At 42.5% G+C, this 15,763-nt stretch overlaps 1 protein-coding gene across 4 annotated transcripts in view; it reads left to right on the forward strand.

Annotated features, from left to right (window-relative positions):
* The first annotated feature begins 840 nt into the window (after positions 1-840).
* FNDC3A (fibronectin type III domain containing 3A) overlaps positions 841-15,763 on the forward strand; it is a 185,962-nt gene continuing 171,039 nt past the window's right edge. Inside the window, exons 1-2 of one of the 4 annotated variants that reach the window (XM_054014852.1) lie at positions 841-1,088; positions 2,111-2,180. The gene's annotated coding sequence lies outside the window, so the exon portion shown is untranslated. Of the gene's footprint in view, positions 1,089-2,110; positions 2,181-8,802; positions 8,959-15,763 lie in introns of those variants that run through there. The other 3 variants (XM_054014842.1, XM_054014869.1, XM_054014860.1) reach the window with 3 other exon arrangements.

Here is a 15,763-nt window from a genome sequence, read left to right on the forward strand (position 1 = left end):
GAGTACTTGTGGCACCCTAGAAACTAACAAATTTATTTGAGCATAAGCTTTCATGGGCTACAGCCCACTTCTTTGGATGCATAGAATGGAACATATATTGAGGAGATATATATACACATACAGAGAACATGAAAAGATGGGAGTTGTCCTACCAACTCTGAGAGGCCAATTAAGCAAGAGAAAAAAACTTTTGAAGTGATAATCAAGATAGCCTAGTACAGACAGTTTGATAAGAAGTGTGAGAATACTTACATGGGGAGATAGATTCAATGTTTGTAATGGCTGATTTTTTTCTCTTACTTAATTGGCCTCTCAGAGTTGGTAAGACAACTCCCACCTGTTCATGCTGTAGCCCATGAAAGCTTATGCTCAAATAAATGTGTTAGTCTTTAAGGTGCCACAAGTACTCCTGTTCTTTTTGTAATAAGCATTTGCCTGCTGCTTGCTTCTGAGTGCCATAGAGAGCAATCAGTGTGCTCAAAGTAACATGAGCCCTGGCCCTCTCCTGATGTTCCAGGGATGAGACAGTGGGTGGTGTGAGAAGGCTGAAGTAGGCCTCCCATGACTTTTTCCATGAATACTAAAGAGGCCAGTAAAAAACAGGCAACAGGCTATTTGTCCTCCCCTTCCACGGAGGAGCTGAGTGAGGGGCTGCTGGTGCATCAGCCCTGCCTGGGCACCCTGCGGCACCAACCCCCTGAGTACCAGGGACAACGAGAGGGGGCGGGGCTTTCCATGCCCTGCCTCAGCCCCGCCCCCTTTCCCGCCCTGTGCTTCTCCGCGGACAAACACCCCCTCTCCCGCAGCGCAGGCGCAGTGCGTGTTGGAACGGACTCTCTCCTGAGTGAGCGTCTCCCCCTCCCCAGGCTGAGGGTGGTGGCCGCGCTTCCGCGAGCGAGGCGGGGCGGCAGCGCGAGGCGGTGATGCGCTGCTGGGACAGGTCGAGGCGCCGCGCAGGTAGCTGAGGGGGCGGGGAGAGGTGGGGAAAGCCGCTGGTACCGCCCCGCCCCTGCTGCGCCATTGGGAGCTCCCTGCCCGCGGCTGCTGCCGGCGAGGGGCGCCGAACCGTTAGCTGCGGAGCCCTGGCGGTGAGTAGGTCCGGTCCGCGCCCCCAGCAACGGGGGGCGCCTCTGCCTGCGCTCGCGGGGGGGCCGGGCAGGTTAACACCCTGCCGGCTGGGCGGCTCTGGGGAGCAGGATTTCAGCTGCCAGCTCCCTTAGCTCGCCCCCCGCCCTCCCCCCCGAGACTGGCTCGTCCGTCCTGCCTGGGCAGGGTTTGGCTCCGGCTCCGGGACTTGGCTGTTCGGGCTGCAAACCCCCTCGGCGTAAACTTTGCCCCCCTTGCTCTGTGGCTCCGAGACACGCTGGGCTTCTTCGGCCGAAATGTCCGTGTGCACAGGCGCGGGTCAGGGAGAGCGCGGGGCGGCTGCTGCTGCGTGTGTCGCTCGCGGGCTGTAAAGTCCGTTGTCAGTGGAAGAGTCTCTGGGTGAAAGTTAGGCAGTGAAAGGGGTGCATCGTGTTGTGTGGTGGGGGCATCGGTGAAGCGTTACCAGTACAGATGGTGGGCTCGGCAATCAAGGGGCAGGGACGTGGCTGGCTGTGGTACCTGTTCCTGAAGATGCTGTCTCCCCCTGCAAACTAGAAAATGTGCTCGCATAACTTGTCTTCCCGAAGCATAAGAGTTGCTAATGATCGTTTGGTTTCCTATTGGACATAGTATGAAACCTGCCAGTGTAGTTACGATTTAAAGAGACGTTTCCGGCTAGACTCCACATTCTTAAAATAGATAAATAAACCGGTAATATGAATGGAAATATTGTCATGGTTCTTTCAATTTAAAAAATCCGAAACGAAAACCAAAAAAACCCAACCATATAGACATCGGGCCTGGAATGTAAACAAAAATGTTATGTTGCTCCCTGGCAATCAGAAAGTGAAACCAACTTGCAGTAAAAGTGAAACTGATGAGTCTATATTTATTGTAGGAACTAGGTAAAAAGTAAACATAAGTGAATAATAAGTTATTTTCATAACTTAAAAAAAACCCAACACTTTGTGGACAGTGTTTTATGGACATGTTAGTGACTTAATTTTAAATCTTGTTTTTCAAGGTGGTTTCTGACTAGATTGTAAAATTTCACTGTAGACTACCACTTGACATACAATGCCTCAGTTCAAAAGGTAACTTCTTTTGAAAGTTTCAAAAATACCGGCTTTTTTATTTTTAGAACGTGTGGGTACTCGGTGGTTGTTGTTTTTTTTTTTTTTAATTATCTGTTTAAATCTAGTACAATGTCTTAAAATTGCTCCTTAAAAATATGTGATCTCAAATACTGTCAACTGCTCTAATACAAGTCACAGCCCTGCAAAGACCTAGGTGTATATAGCTAGGCCTGCACATAGGAGTACACTCCTTGGAGCCAGGACTTCCACAAGGTCACTTGCTTATATGAAGTTAATTATTTGCATAAATATTTGGTCATATATATATATGTGTGTGTGTGTGTGTGTACATGCATATTCATATTAGGGGTGTCTGTCTAAAAAAAACTTGGTCCCTAATTGAAGGTAGAGTCTGTCATAGCTCTGTGTGGTGTGTGTATGTGGTAGGCAGCTGAGCAGGCCGTGTCCAAACCATTACTCTGAAACTCTGTGCTAGGTAATCAAATTGTTCATTGCTTAAGTTCCAAGAGCCAATTGTTGAAAGGTATTTAGATGTCTAAATACCTAAGGACTCAGCATGGGGAAAGGCTGAAGGGTCTGGTCTGGAGATCTAAGTGGCTAATGTGCTCCTAGTAGTGGAGTAGTAATACATAGCTCTTTTGCTTCACTTTTCATCAGTAGATAGATCTCAAAATGATTTATAAAGGAGGTTGGTTTCATTATCCCCATCTAGCAGGTGGGGAAACAGAGGCACAGAAAAGTGAAGTGACTTACCCAAGTTCACCCAGCAGGCAAGTGGCAGACTGGGAATAAAACCCAGGTCCCCTGAGTCCCAGAATAGGGGGCAGGTTGTGATGGTTGGGTAGTGGAGTGTTTGTATACAAATTTGAACAGGATCATGGAACGCCAGAAGCTAACTGGGTACAAATATGCTTGTTGAGAAGACCCAGAAGATCATAAGAACGGCCATCCTGGGTCAGACCAAAGACCCATCCAGCCCAGTATCCTGTCTACCGACAGTGGCCAATGCCAGGTGCCCCAGAGGGAGTGAACCTAACAGGTAATGATCAAGTGATCTCTCTCCTGCCATCCATCTCCACCCTCTGACAAACAGAGGCTAGGGACACCATTCCTTACCTATCCAGGCTAATAGCCATTAATGGATTTAACCACCATGAATTTATCTAGTTCTCTTTTAAACCCTTTTATAGTCCTAGCCTTCACGACCTCCTCAGGCAAGGAGTTCCACAGGTTGACTGTGCGCTGTGTGAAGAAGAAATTCCTTTTGTTTGTTTTAAGCCTGCTGCCCATTAATTTCATTTGGTGACCCTTAGTTCTTATATTATGGGAACAAGTAAATAACTTTTCCTTATTTTCACTTTCTCCACACCACTCATGATTTTATATATTTCTATCATATCCCTCCTTAGTCTCCTCTTTTCCAAGCTGAAAAGTCCTAGCCTCTTTAATCTCTCCTCATATGGGACCCGTTCCAAACCCCTAACCATTTTAGTTGCTCTTCTCCAAACTTTTTCTAATGCCAGTATATCTTTTTTGCGATGAGGAGACCGCATCTGTCCGCAGTATTCAAGATGTGGGCGTACCATGGATTTATATAAGGGCAATAAGATATTCTCAGTCTTATTCTCTATCCCTTTTTTAATGATTCCTAACATCCTGTTTGCTTTTTTGACTGCCGCTGCACACTGCGTGGACGTCTTCAGAGAACTATCCATGATGACTCCAAGATCTTTCCTGATTAGTTATAGCTAAATTAGCCCCCATCATATTGTATGTATAGTTGGGGTTATTTTTTTCCAATGTGCATTACTTTACATTTATCCACATTAAATTTCATTTGCCATTTTGTTGCCCAATCACTTAGTTTTGTGAGATCTTTTGGAAGTTCTTCACAGTCTGCTTTGGTCTTAACTATCTTGAGCAGTTTAGTATATCTGCAGACTTTGCCACCTCACTGTTTATCCCTTTCTCCAGATCATTTATGAATAAGTTGAATAGGAGTGGTCCTAGGACTGACCCTTGGGGAACACCACTAGTTACCCCTCTCCATTCTGAAAATTTACTATTTATTCCTATCCTTTGTTCCCTGTCTTTTAACCAGTTCTCAATTCATGAAAGGATCTTCCCTCTTATCGCATGACAGCTTAATGTACACAAGAGCCTTTGGTGAGGGACCTTGTCAAAAGCTTTCTGGAAATCTAAGTACACTATGTCCACTGGATCACTCTTGTCCTCGTGTTTGTTGACCCCTTCAAAGAAGTCTATTAGATTAGGAAGACATGGTTTCCCTTTACAGAAACCATGTTGACTTTTGCCCAACAATTTATGTTCTTCTATGTGTCTGACAATTTTATTCTTTACTATTGTTTCAACTAATTTTCCTGGTACTGACATTAGACTTACTGGTCTGTAATTGTTGGGATCACCTCTAGAGCCCTTTTTAAATATTGGTATTACATTTAGCTATCTTCCAGTCATTGGGTACAGAAGCTGATTTAAAGGACAAGTTACAAACCATCGTTAATAGTTCTGCAATTTCACATTTGAGTTCTTTCAGAACTCTTGGGTGAATGCCATCTGATCCTAGTGACTTGTTACTGTTAAGTTTATCAATTAATTCCAAACCCCCCTCTAGTGACATGTCAATCTGTGACAATTCCTCAGATTTGTCACCTACAAAGGACTGCTCAGGTTTGGGAATCTCTTTAATATCCTCAGCCGTGAAGACTGAAGCAAAGAATTCATTTAGTTTCTCTGTAATGACTTTATCGTCTTTAAGTGCTCCTTTTGTATCTCGATCGTCCAGGAGCCCCTCTGGTTGTTTAGCGGGCTTCCTGCTTCTGATGTACTTAAAAAACATTTTGTTATTACCTTTTTGAGTTTTTGGCTAGCTGTTCTTCAAACTCCTTTTTAGCTTTTCTTATTACATTTTTACACTTAATTTGGCAGAGTTTATGCTCCTTTCTACTTACCTCACTAGGATTTGACTTCCACTTTTTAAAAGATGTCTTTTTATCTCTGCTTCTTTTACATGGTTGTTAAGCCATGGTGGCTCTTTTTTAGTTCTTTTACTGTGTTTTTTAATTTGGGGTATACATTGAAGTTGGGCCTCTATTATGGTGTCTTAGAAAAGTGTCCATGCAGCTTGCAGGGATTTCACTATAGTCGCTATACCTTTTCATTTCTGTTTAACTAACCTCCTCATTTTTGCATAGTTCCCCTTTCTGAAATTAAATGCCAGAATCCACAGAATAGTGTACTGCTCAAAGTACACTATTCACTGTCTTCAGTAAGCAAAGCCAGGAGTCCTGTGTAGCACAATCTTGTGTGTTAAGCATGGCTGTTGCCAGGCCTTGTCTTGTGTCCTCTCCCTAATCTAGTATACTAACTACTGTATCACTAGATTGACATTAAAGTAAATCTTATGAGTCCCAACTTCAGTTTTTCAATGCACTTTAAATTTTTGTACTGAAAAGTTGCCTATTCTACAATTTATCAGGAGGTAGCTTCATCTTTTCACAGCAAAGCAGGGAATAACTAGATTAGGTTTGTTTTTTGCTGCCTAGAAGGCAGATATGGATTAATACTGGGGAACAGAGAGATCTCTTTCAGATTAAGAAGATAAAGACAAGTAGGCACATTGACAAAAGCTGTAAATGTCTGCATACCACTGTAGTAAGATAAACAATAAGTGCACTAGAATGCCTAATGATGGAAAGAGGACTTTGGCAATTACTCTCCTTCCTCTATCTTTTCATGTCTGTCAATGATATACTGTAATATCTGGCTGTAACTATGTAGACTCATAGACTTTAAGGTCAGAAGGGACCATCGTGATTATCTAGTCTGACCTCCTGCACATTGCAAGCCACAGAACCTCACATACCCCTTCCTGAAATAGACCCCTAACCTCTGTCTCAGTTACCGATGTCCTCAAATCATGATTTAAAGACATTGTTACAGAGAATATACCATTTTAGACTACTTTAAACCTGAAAGTGACCTATGCCCCATGCTGCAGAGGAAGGCGAAAGATGCAAGAGTAATACGGAACCTAAAAGATTCCATAAAAATCTAATGAGAATTTCAGTGGTGAGGACTATGCCGTGGAATACTATATTTTCCTCTTATCCTCATTTTAGTCAAGATTAACACAATGAAAAAAATATATACCTACAATACTAGCAAGATGCCTTCTATTATTCTGAGCTCTTAGAGAGAAAACTTTCTCTTAGTTGCTTGTGAGAGGGATTCCTGAAAAGAAATGGTGAAAGAGGGCCAGGAGAGACAGAACTGAATAGTGTAATCTTTCGTCACTATTTATAGTTAGCAGTTTCGCTATGTGCTACAAAATGAGACATGATCCCATACTTAGTCCTGCCATGAGTGCAGGGGACTGGACATTGGCCTGGGATGGCGAACTGCGGCCAATGAGAGCAGTGATCGGCCGAACCTGCGGGCGCGGCAGGTAAACAAACTGGCCTGGCCCGCCAGGGTGCTTACCCTGGCGAGTCGTGTGCCAAAAGTTGCCGACCCGTGGTCTAGGTAATACTTAGTCCTGCCATGAGTGCAGGGGACTGGACTAAATGACCTCGTGAGGTCCCTTCCAGTCCTACAATTCTATGTTTCTATAATAAACAGTCTTATCAAAAAGTTGGGGGGGTTTTTATTATGATTTTGGAATAAGGGAGGTAGTCTTGAAACTTATCTTTCCCTTTCTGTTGTCACTGTAAATCCAATGATGTGTGTCTTTATCAGCAGCTGCTGCCATTGCAGTCTTGGAGAGTTCCCCTTCCACACCTGCAGAACACCTGACCCCATGAGGGGAAAGTAGGAGTAGGAAGGACATGTTTAGTGAAATCCTGCAAGCCGGTGCTGCATCGGACTGCAACCAAAGGGCCTAGAGGGCTGACACAGCAGAGAGCATTGAGAAGGGACAGGAGAAAGGCCCAAGAAACCGAGAAGGCGATGCACCAACACATAATAGGGCTTCTCAGACAGCAAACACACATGCTGCAGACCCTGGTTGATGAAGAGTCAGACACATGGACTGTACGCTTTTTGCAGTCCTTAGAGAACTCCATGGTAGTGGCTCCCTACATACCCCAGCATTCCACATGGCATCACAGGCTGCATCCATACCTCTACCACTCCATGTCAGGGGACAGCAAAGAATGGTATACATGTAGCCACAATGGACTCTGTGCACTGAAATGGACAATTTTTTTCTACCTTTCTAATTTCAAAGTGCCATTCTGTTAATTTATATTTACAGTTTGTATAGCATTGCCTGTTTTTTCCACATTGTTTTTCTGTACTGTTTTTGCCACTCAATAAATTTGTGTTTTTTTTTAAATAAAATTGTTTATTAGTTCACAACACGTTGTAGAGTGCATAGGGGTACCCAAAGCATCCAGTACATTGTAAATGTAGAGCACCAGATAACTCATTGGGTATTTTCCTGAGCCTGTCATATTTATAAAAGTACACCAAGCACCGCATTGGTGCTGTTAGGAATTAAAGCTTTAGGCCTAGAGAACTGTCCACCACAGCCTGTTAAAATGCTCTTTTAAAGCCTTCTTTAATGGCATAGTTTCACATTCAGCTCTTGTAATAGCCCTTGTGTCTGGCTGTTCAAAATTAGCAGACAGATGTTCTACCTCCACCGTGGTGGTAGCTTTCCCCCATTTGCCTCAGAAATTTTGCAGATCACAACATGCATCTATAACCACTGGGATATTGTTTTAACTGAGATTCAATCTAGTGAGTAAACATTATCAGCGTCCCTTCAATCTACCAAAAGCATATTCAACAGTCATTCTGTACCTGCTGAGCTGATAGTTTAATCTTTGCTTGGTGGTAACTGGTGTATAGTTTCATGAGCTAGGAGAGCAAAAGGTAGGCTGGATCCCCCAGAATCACAATTGGCATTTCAATATAGTCAGTGGTAATCTACCAGTGAGGAAGGAATGTCCCTGCTTGCAGCTTTCGGAGCAATTTTGTGTTCATAAAGATGTCATGCACCTTCCCTGACCAGCCCCTATTGATATCGGTGAAGTGTCTCCAATGATCTACTGTTTGCATAACCCTTTTTGTTGATGTACTCTGTGGCAAGGTGGACTAGTGCCAAAATGGGGATGTGTATGCCATCTATTGCTCCACTGCAGTCCCGGAACCCCTTTGCTGCAAATCTATCTACTGTGTCCTGCATGCTGCCAAAGGTCTCAGTCCTGTGCAGCAGATGATGATTAATGGCCGACACACTTGCATGACAATGGCACCCACCATGGATTTTCCAACTCCAAACTGATTTCCCACTGACTAGTAGCAGTCTGGCATTATACGTTTCCAGGGTGTGATTGCCCCGTGCTTCTCAGCTGTCAGTGCAGCTCAATTTGGTGTTCCTTGGTGGAGACCTGGGGAGAGGTCAGCACACAGATCCAGAAATATATATATGGCCTTTTGCATCCAAAAGTTCTGTAGCCACTGCTTGTTGTCCCAAACTTGCATTATGATGTGATCCCAGTAGTCAGTGCTTGTTTCTCAGGCCCAGAAGCAGCACTTCACTGTCTGCAACTGTTCCGTGAACTCCACCAGCAAACTTGAATTTGTCCTTGAAGGCATCATCGTGTCCCCTGTTGTTGTGGCTGTTCCTGCGAGTCTCCAAATATAGGAGAATCATGTGTCCTGTATTTACAACAATCATGAGAATAATGCATAGCTCTTCAGGCTCCGTGCTTCTGTTATAGATGGTGGACATCAAAAAGTATCACAGGTTTGTAGGATATTTTAAAAAAAAAAGTACAAAAATTATGGGATGGGTTGGCAAGCTGCATGCTGAGAACTTGAGCCCCTACCTCCCAGAGATCCCTGGGTGAATCATTTCTCTCCCACAACACATTGCAAAAATTTTCCAAAAGGCATTGCTTTGGGGGGGGGGAGCGGCGCGCGGGGCAATACTGGAATTACAATCCATCGTGCATTGCACTTTGCATTGACACAAGCATTCCTGGTAGATATGTCCAGTGCCACCACAAGCTGCTAAGTATGCATGCACATGAGTAATATACTAACTTCAGTGGCTGGATGCTGCCGTAATTTGTGTCAACCAAAATTTGTAGTGTACACGTGCCCTAAATCACTTTAACTGTTCATAAAACTTTGATCTGTTAGCACTGGCAAAACAACTATGTAACTTTAGGCTGAAGCATGGAACTAGGCCACTGAACTGTAATTGCCTTCAAAGTTTTTGGGTGGGAGGTTGCTTATCTAGATTCATTGTGTTGACTTTCTGCTTGATTTTCCCCAACAGCCTCATATAAGCTAGACCCTTACTTCCATACAGGGAAGTCTAATAACAGTATAACTAGACAGTAACTTAACCTCACTGACTAGCTCCTCCTGGCCCTGGGGCTGTGGGTAAAAGAGCAAGTGCCTGCTGGAGCTGGGGACGGAGGGAGGAAGGGAAAAGCAAGTTTGAGCCGGAATAGGGGTTAGGAAGAGAAGAGTGAGCTGCCGCCGGAGCCTGGGGGAGCACAGAATGTAAATTTCTGTGCCCATATACAATATCAATAAAACTATTAGATCAGTATTATTTAATAATTACATAGTAGTTCTATGTGTACTACAAAGATCATACTAAAAACTACCACTATAACAGTGAATATTTGAAATATTTTTTAAAAGGAGGAAGCCAGTCAAAAAGGAGGAAATTACTTGACATGAAGTTCCCTTACTAATATAATTGAGTCACTGTATGTATTCGTACCCTTAAACAAAAAAGGAGGGCAAGAAAAAATGATTACTTGGCAAGGTTCAAGAAGTTTTTGAGCCAATCAGATTCCTTACTAAAATAAATAATTTATTTCCAATCCTTGGGGAGTTTATTGAGAGGAACCTAATGAAATGGGGGGTGGGAGGGGAGGGCTGTAAAATGGAAATTAGGAGGTCTAATAGGTATTTTGAAGAACTATTAATCAAAGGTGTAAAAAAACAAACTTGGGGTCATCGTTCTTTTTTTGCAGCATGTAGTGAAATTGTATAGGAGGGCATTGTAAATTAGTGAAGAAAGGGTACACTGTTCAGTTCTGTGTCTCCAAGACCTCATTCCTTTTGAGGGACCCCTCTCACAGGCAACTAAGTGCTTAAAAGCCCCATTCAGCAAATTGGGGCCTGTTGTGGTAGGCACTGTGCATGCAAAGAACAAAAAGACAGTCACCTACCCCAAAGAGTTTACAGGCCAAGTAATGGATGAGACAATAAGTGGATACAACAAGCGTGTGTGTTGTACTTGTTTGCCTTCTTCAGATGACTGGTTTGTCAAGGCCTAATTTCCACAAAACGATTTTCCTTAGGTGTAATCTATTACCTCTTCAAAAGTTCGGTTCTCTGTATTACCCAAGAAGAATCTACCCTTGCTATGGTTCATACTCACTTTAATCATATTGGCTCTATTCTACAGCAGCTACTCCTTTCCTTCCAGCAGAAATGCCTTGCAGACATGCAAAAAATTTCTATGAACAGACTCAGCTCATGGGTCAATTGCCTCCTTTCTGGAGGCTCCAGGTTTTACCGTTGTCTTTCCATAAGTGCCCTCATTTGAAAACTATGGCTGAAACCTTTGCAGTATTGATTTACAGCAGAGCAAGTTGGAAAATTGAATTTCTGTCCTGCAAGAAATTTTGGCATTTTGAAATTTGTATAAAAAGTCAATCATTAAATATTTTAATTCTAAAGCATCTAATGATCATGTCTAAATGTTTTGGATAATGTTGAAATATTTTAGAATGTAAATACATTATAAATATTAAGTAGTTACATACTTTATTTTTACATTGTGAATATTACAAATGTAAAAGTCAGAATGAAACAAAATGAGAAAGTCAGAATGAAATACTCTATTTCTATCATTCTATCATTTTGAAATGTTTGTCAAATTTCATTGAAATTGATGCAGTCCTGCAAAACATTTTTCATTTCATTTCATTTTTCTGATGAAAAGCTGTTCCATCTAAATTTTTTTCATCCAGTTCTAGTTAACAGCAACCCGTTGTCTAAAATGGAAACAAACATCTTACAAAGGACATTTAAAAAAAATTCTGAAGTAATAGGAGGACTAGTTTGTGAGCAAGATGGAATTCTGTGACACTGGGTTTTGCTCTGGTTGCTGGATCTGAAATCTAGGTGTGGAAACCTGGTGAAACTACAAACAAAAATATTGACAAAACCCCTTAAGTAGCTTTGGGTTGTAGTTCTTGTTTGTGAAAACTAGCGCTGTCAATTGATCGCAGTTAACTCATGCGATTAACTCAAAAATTAATTGCGATTTAAAAAAAAATTAATCGTGATTAATTGCACTGTTAATAGAATACCAATTGAAATTTATTAAATATTTTGGATGTTTTTCTACATTTTCAAATATATTGATTTCTATTACTGTACACTTTGTATTGTGTTGTACTCACTTTGTTATTTTATTACAAATATTTGCACTGTAAAAATGATAAACAAAAGAAATTATATTTTTCAATTCATCTCATACAAGTACTGCTGTGCAATTTCTTTATCGTGAAAGTGTAACTTACAAATGGAGATTTTTTTGTTACGTAACTGCACTCAAAAACAAAACAATGTAAAACTTTAGCACCTACAAGTCCACTCAGTCCTAGTTCTTGTTCAGCCAATTGCTAAGACAAACAAGTTTGTTTACATTTATGGGAGATAATGCTGCCTGCTTCTTGTTCACAGTGTCACCTGAAAGTGAGAACAGGCATTTGCATGGCACGGTTTTAGCCGGCGTTGCAAGGTATTTACATGCCAGATATGCTAACCATTCATATGCCCCTTCATGCTTTGGCCACCATTCGTGAGGACATGCTTCTATGCTGATAAGCTCATATTAAAAAAAAAAAAATTAAATTTGTGACTGAACTCCTTGGGGGAGAATTGTATGTCTCCTGTTCTGCTTTACCTGGATTCTGCCATATATTTCATGTTATAGCAGTCTCGGATGATGACCCAGCACATGTTCATTTTAAGAACACTTTCACAGCAGATTTGACAAAACGCAAAAAAGGTACCAATGTGAGATTACTAAGGATAGATACAGTACTCGACCAAAGGCTTAAGAATCTGAATTGCCTTCCAAAATCTGAGAGGGACGAGGTGTGGCGCATGTTTTCAGAATTCTTAAAAGAGTAACACTCAGATGCAGAAACTACAGAACCCAAACTATAAAAAAAGAAACTCAACCTTCTGCTGGTGGCATCTGACTCAGATAATGAAAATGAACATGCATCGGTCTGGTCTGCTTTGGATTGTTATCAAGCAGAATCCCTCATCAGGGTGGTTGAAGCATGAAGGGACATATGAATCTTTAGCGCATCTGGCATGTAAATATCTAGCGATGCTGGCTACAACCGTGCCATTCAAACACCTGTTCTCACTTTCAGGTTACACTGTGAACAAGAAGCGGGCAGCATTATCTCCTGCAAATTGCAACCAAACTTGTTTGAGCAATTGTCTGAAGTAGGACTGAGTGGACTTGTAGGCTCTAAAGTTTTACATTGTTTTATTTTTGAATGCAGTTATTTTTTTGTACATAATTGTACATTTATAAGTTCAATTTTCTTGATAAAGAGATTGCACTAAAGTACTTATTAGGTGAATTTAAAATATTTCTTGTTTTTTACAGTGCAAATATTTAATAAATATAAACTGAGCACTGTACACTTTGTATTCTGTGTTGTAATAGAAATCAATATATTTGAAAATGTGAAAAAATCCAAAAATATGTAAATAAATGGTATTCTGTTATTGTTTAACAGCATGACTATTATTTGTAATCGCACGATTAATAGCAATTAATTTTTTTTTAATCCCTCGACAGCCATAGTGTAAACATGTAAAAAGAATTTCTTTAGCATGCTTAATAATTCTGGTAGCCCAGATACAGACCTTGTGGGTCACTGCCTAATTCTATATATTCTGATATCACCCTCATCACTGTAATACAGGGTTCGGCAACCTTTGGCACACGGCTCGCTAGGGTAAGCACCCTGGTGGGCCGAGCTGGTTTGTTTACCTGCTGCGTTCGCAGGTTTGGCCGATCGCGACTCCCACTGGCTGCGGTTCGCCGTCCCAGGCCAATGGGGGCAGCAAACCACAGCCAGTGCGAGCCGCAATTGTCCGAACCTGTGGACATGGCAGGTAAACAAACCGGCCCGGCCTGCCAGGGTGCTTACCCTTGTGAGCCGCGTGTCAAAGGTTGCCAATCCCTGCTGTAATATGTGAGCTCCTTCCAATAGTGCTTTAAGCAGAGAGAGTAACATCTGTCACATGTGATTTGTTCTCTTTAATTTTCTGGCAAGGGGGAAAATTATGTATGGTCATTTTGTTTTGGTAGGGTTCTGTTTTAGGGTTTTTGGTTTTTTTAAATGTGCATGCTGTTTTGTGTGTGTTAGAGAAGGCTAGATGGAAGAAGTGTGCCTCACACTTGAAGTGGAAGATGGTGAGGTTTGTGGTGGTGTCTCAGTTGCCCTCCTGCACAGATGAGCTTTTATCTTTATGGTAGAAATTTCCATTTTGCCTGAGGAGTGAAGTTGCCATTAGCTCCTGTGGGAGCCTAACCACAAAAGAACCCTACTGAAGAAAGTATGCGCACCAGCATTGCTCTCCGCTGTAGCCCATTGGAAGGACAGTGCTTCTGATTCACAAGAGCTGTAAGAGGACGCAGGCTGAAGCATATACTGACTGCTTCACAAGGAAATTGGGAGACTCCCCTATCTTCAACATTTCTAATACATCACCATGCTATCTAGGCACAAAATAAAACATTATTTAGCATTGACTTCATTTTGAAGGTTTCTGTTGTTCCTTTTATTTGTTTCCCCCCCTCTTTGTAGTTTATTATTTATCATAGTGGTAGTACCCCAAGACTCCAATCAAAATCAGGGCCACATTGTATTGGGTGTTGTACACAAGTGTAATTTTTAATGCCTTTTTTAAGAGAGTGTCAGGAAAATAATTAGGTGAGAGCTCCATCTGATCTTCAGTTCTGAAGTTTTGGGGGGCAGATGGGAGGGGGACCTGTCATGGACAGTGCTGTGGTCCTGCTCTCAAGTCTTTGAACCTAGGCTCTGTCAACTTGAGTTTTGGTTCCCATTGAGTACTTTTACCTTGAATTGTTGTGGAATTAGAAAGGGTCTGTAAGGGAGATAGGTCCTGATCTGTTGAGGGCCTTAAAGGCAAAGGCTAGAAGCCATTAGCTATACAAATAACACTGCAGATGTTGTGAAGCTCGGTTATGTGCTATGTTAAGAGTGACCAATGTGTCTTCTGCGATCTAGCTGATTTTATTTTTGGCATATCTCATAGAAGACTGTTATATGGATGTGCTGCTAGCTAGGCAGAGATGGAAGTGTAGATTCTGGTATCGGTATGTACAAAGGAGATCCAGAACCCATGTGTTTGACCTTTAATATTTCACGAGGTGGCTGAGTAATTGACAGAGATGTGCATCCCCAGGAGTGAAAGCAGTGCCCCAAGAATATGAAGTGACCAAAAAAAACTCAGTGTTATAAGACCTGGGAAGACAACTGGTCCACCTCAGGGTAATAAACTTGCCCATTTAATGATAAACTGGATTAAATCCTTTGGACTTGCTCAACCACACAAACTGATGGCTCGATAGCATGCAAATTACTTGTGAAGCTAGGTGGAGAAAGAGGAAAACAGGAACTCCGTGAACCATAGGAATGAAGAATCAGACTGCTAGCATCCCATGATCTTTGGGAAGACCTGTGCTGCTGACATGACAGAAAAAATAGTAGCTAAGGTGGTTCAGTGGGAAGAGATGATGTTAGACCGAGATATAGTAGGGCCCTACCAAATTCACGGTACACTTGGTCAATTTCATGGTGATAGGATTTTTAAAATTGTAAATTTCATGATTTCAGCTATTTAAATCTGAAATTTCATGGTGGTGTAATTGGGGGAGGAGGGGGAGTTTGCAGTACACTACCCTTACTTCTGTGCTGCTGCTGGTGGCGGCACTGCCTTCACCACTGGGCGGCTGGAGAGTGATGGCTGCTGGCAGGGAGCCCAGCTCTGAAGGCAGAGCCACCACCAGCAGCAGCACAGAGTAAGGATGGCATGGTATAGTATTGCCACCTTTACTTCTGTGCTGCTGCCTGCAGAGCTGGGCCTTCAGTCAGCAGCTGCCACTCTCTGGCTGCCCAGCTCTGAAGGCAAAAGCGCAGAAGTCAGGGTGGCACGGTATGGTATTGCCACCCTTACTGTTGTGCTGCTGCTGGCAGGCGCTGCCTTGAGAGCTTGGTATCTGGCCAATAGCCACCTCTCTCCAGCCGCCCAGCTCTGAAGGCAGTGCAGAAGGGTGGCAATACTGCAACCCCCCTAAAATAACCTTGCAAACCCCCTGCGACTCTTTTGGGTCAGGACCCCCAATTTGATAAACACTGGTCTCCCCCGTGAAATCTGTATAGTATAGGGTAAAAGCACACACAAGACCAGATTTCGTGTTTTTCACAGCTGTGAATTTGGTAGGGCCCTAGGTTTAGGAC

Source organism: Malaclemys terrapin, chromosome 1 (genome assembly GCF_027887155.1).
Source record: "Malaclemys terrapin pileata isolate rMalTer1 chromosome 1, rMalTer1.hap1, whole genome shotgun sequence".
NCBI classification, from domain to species: domain Eukaryota; kingdom Metazoa; phylum Chordata; order Testudines; family Emydidae; genus Malaclemys; species Malaclemys terrapin.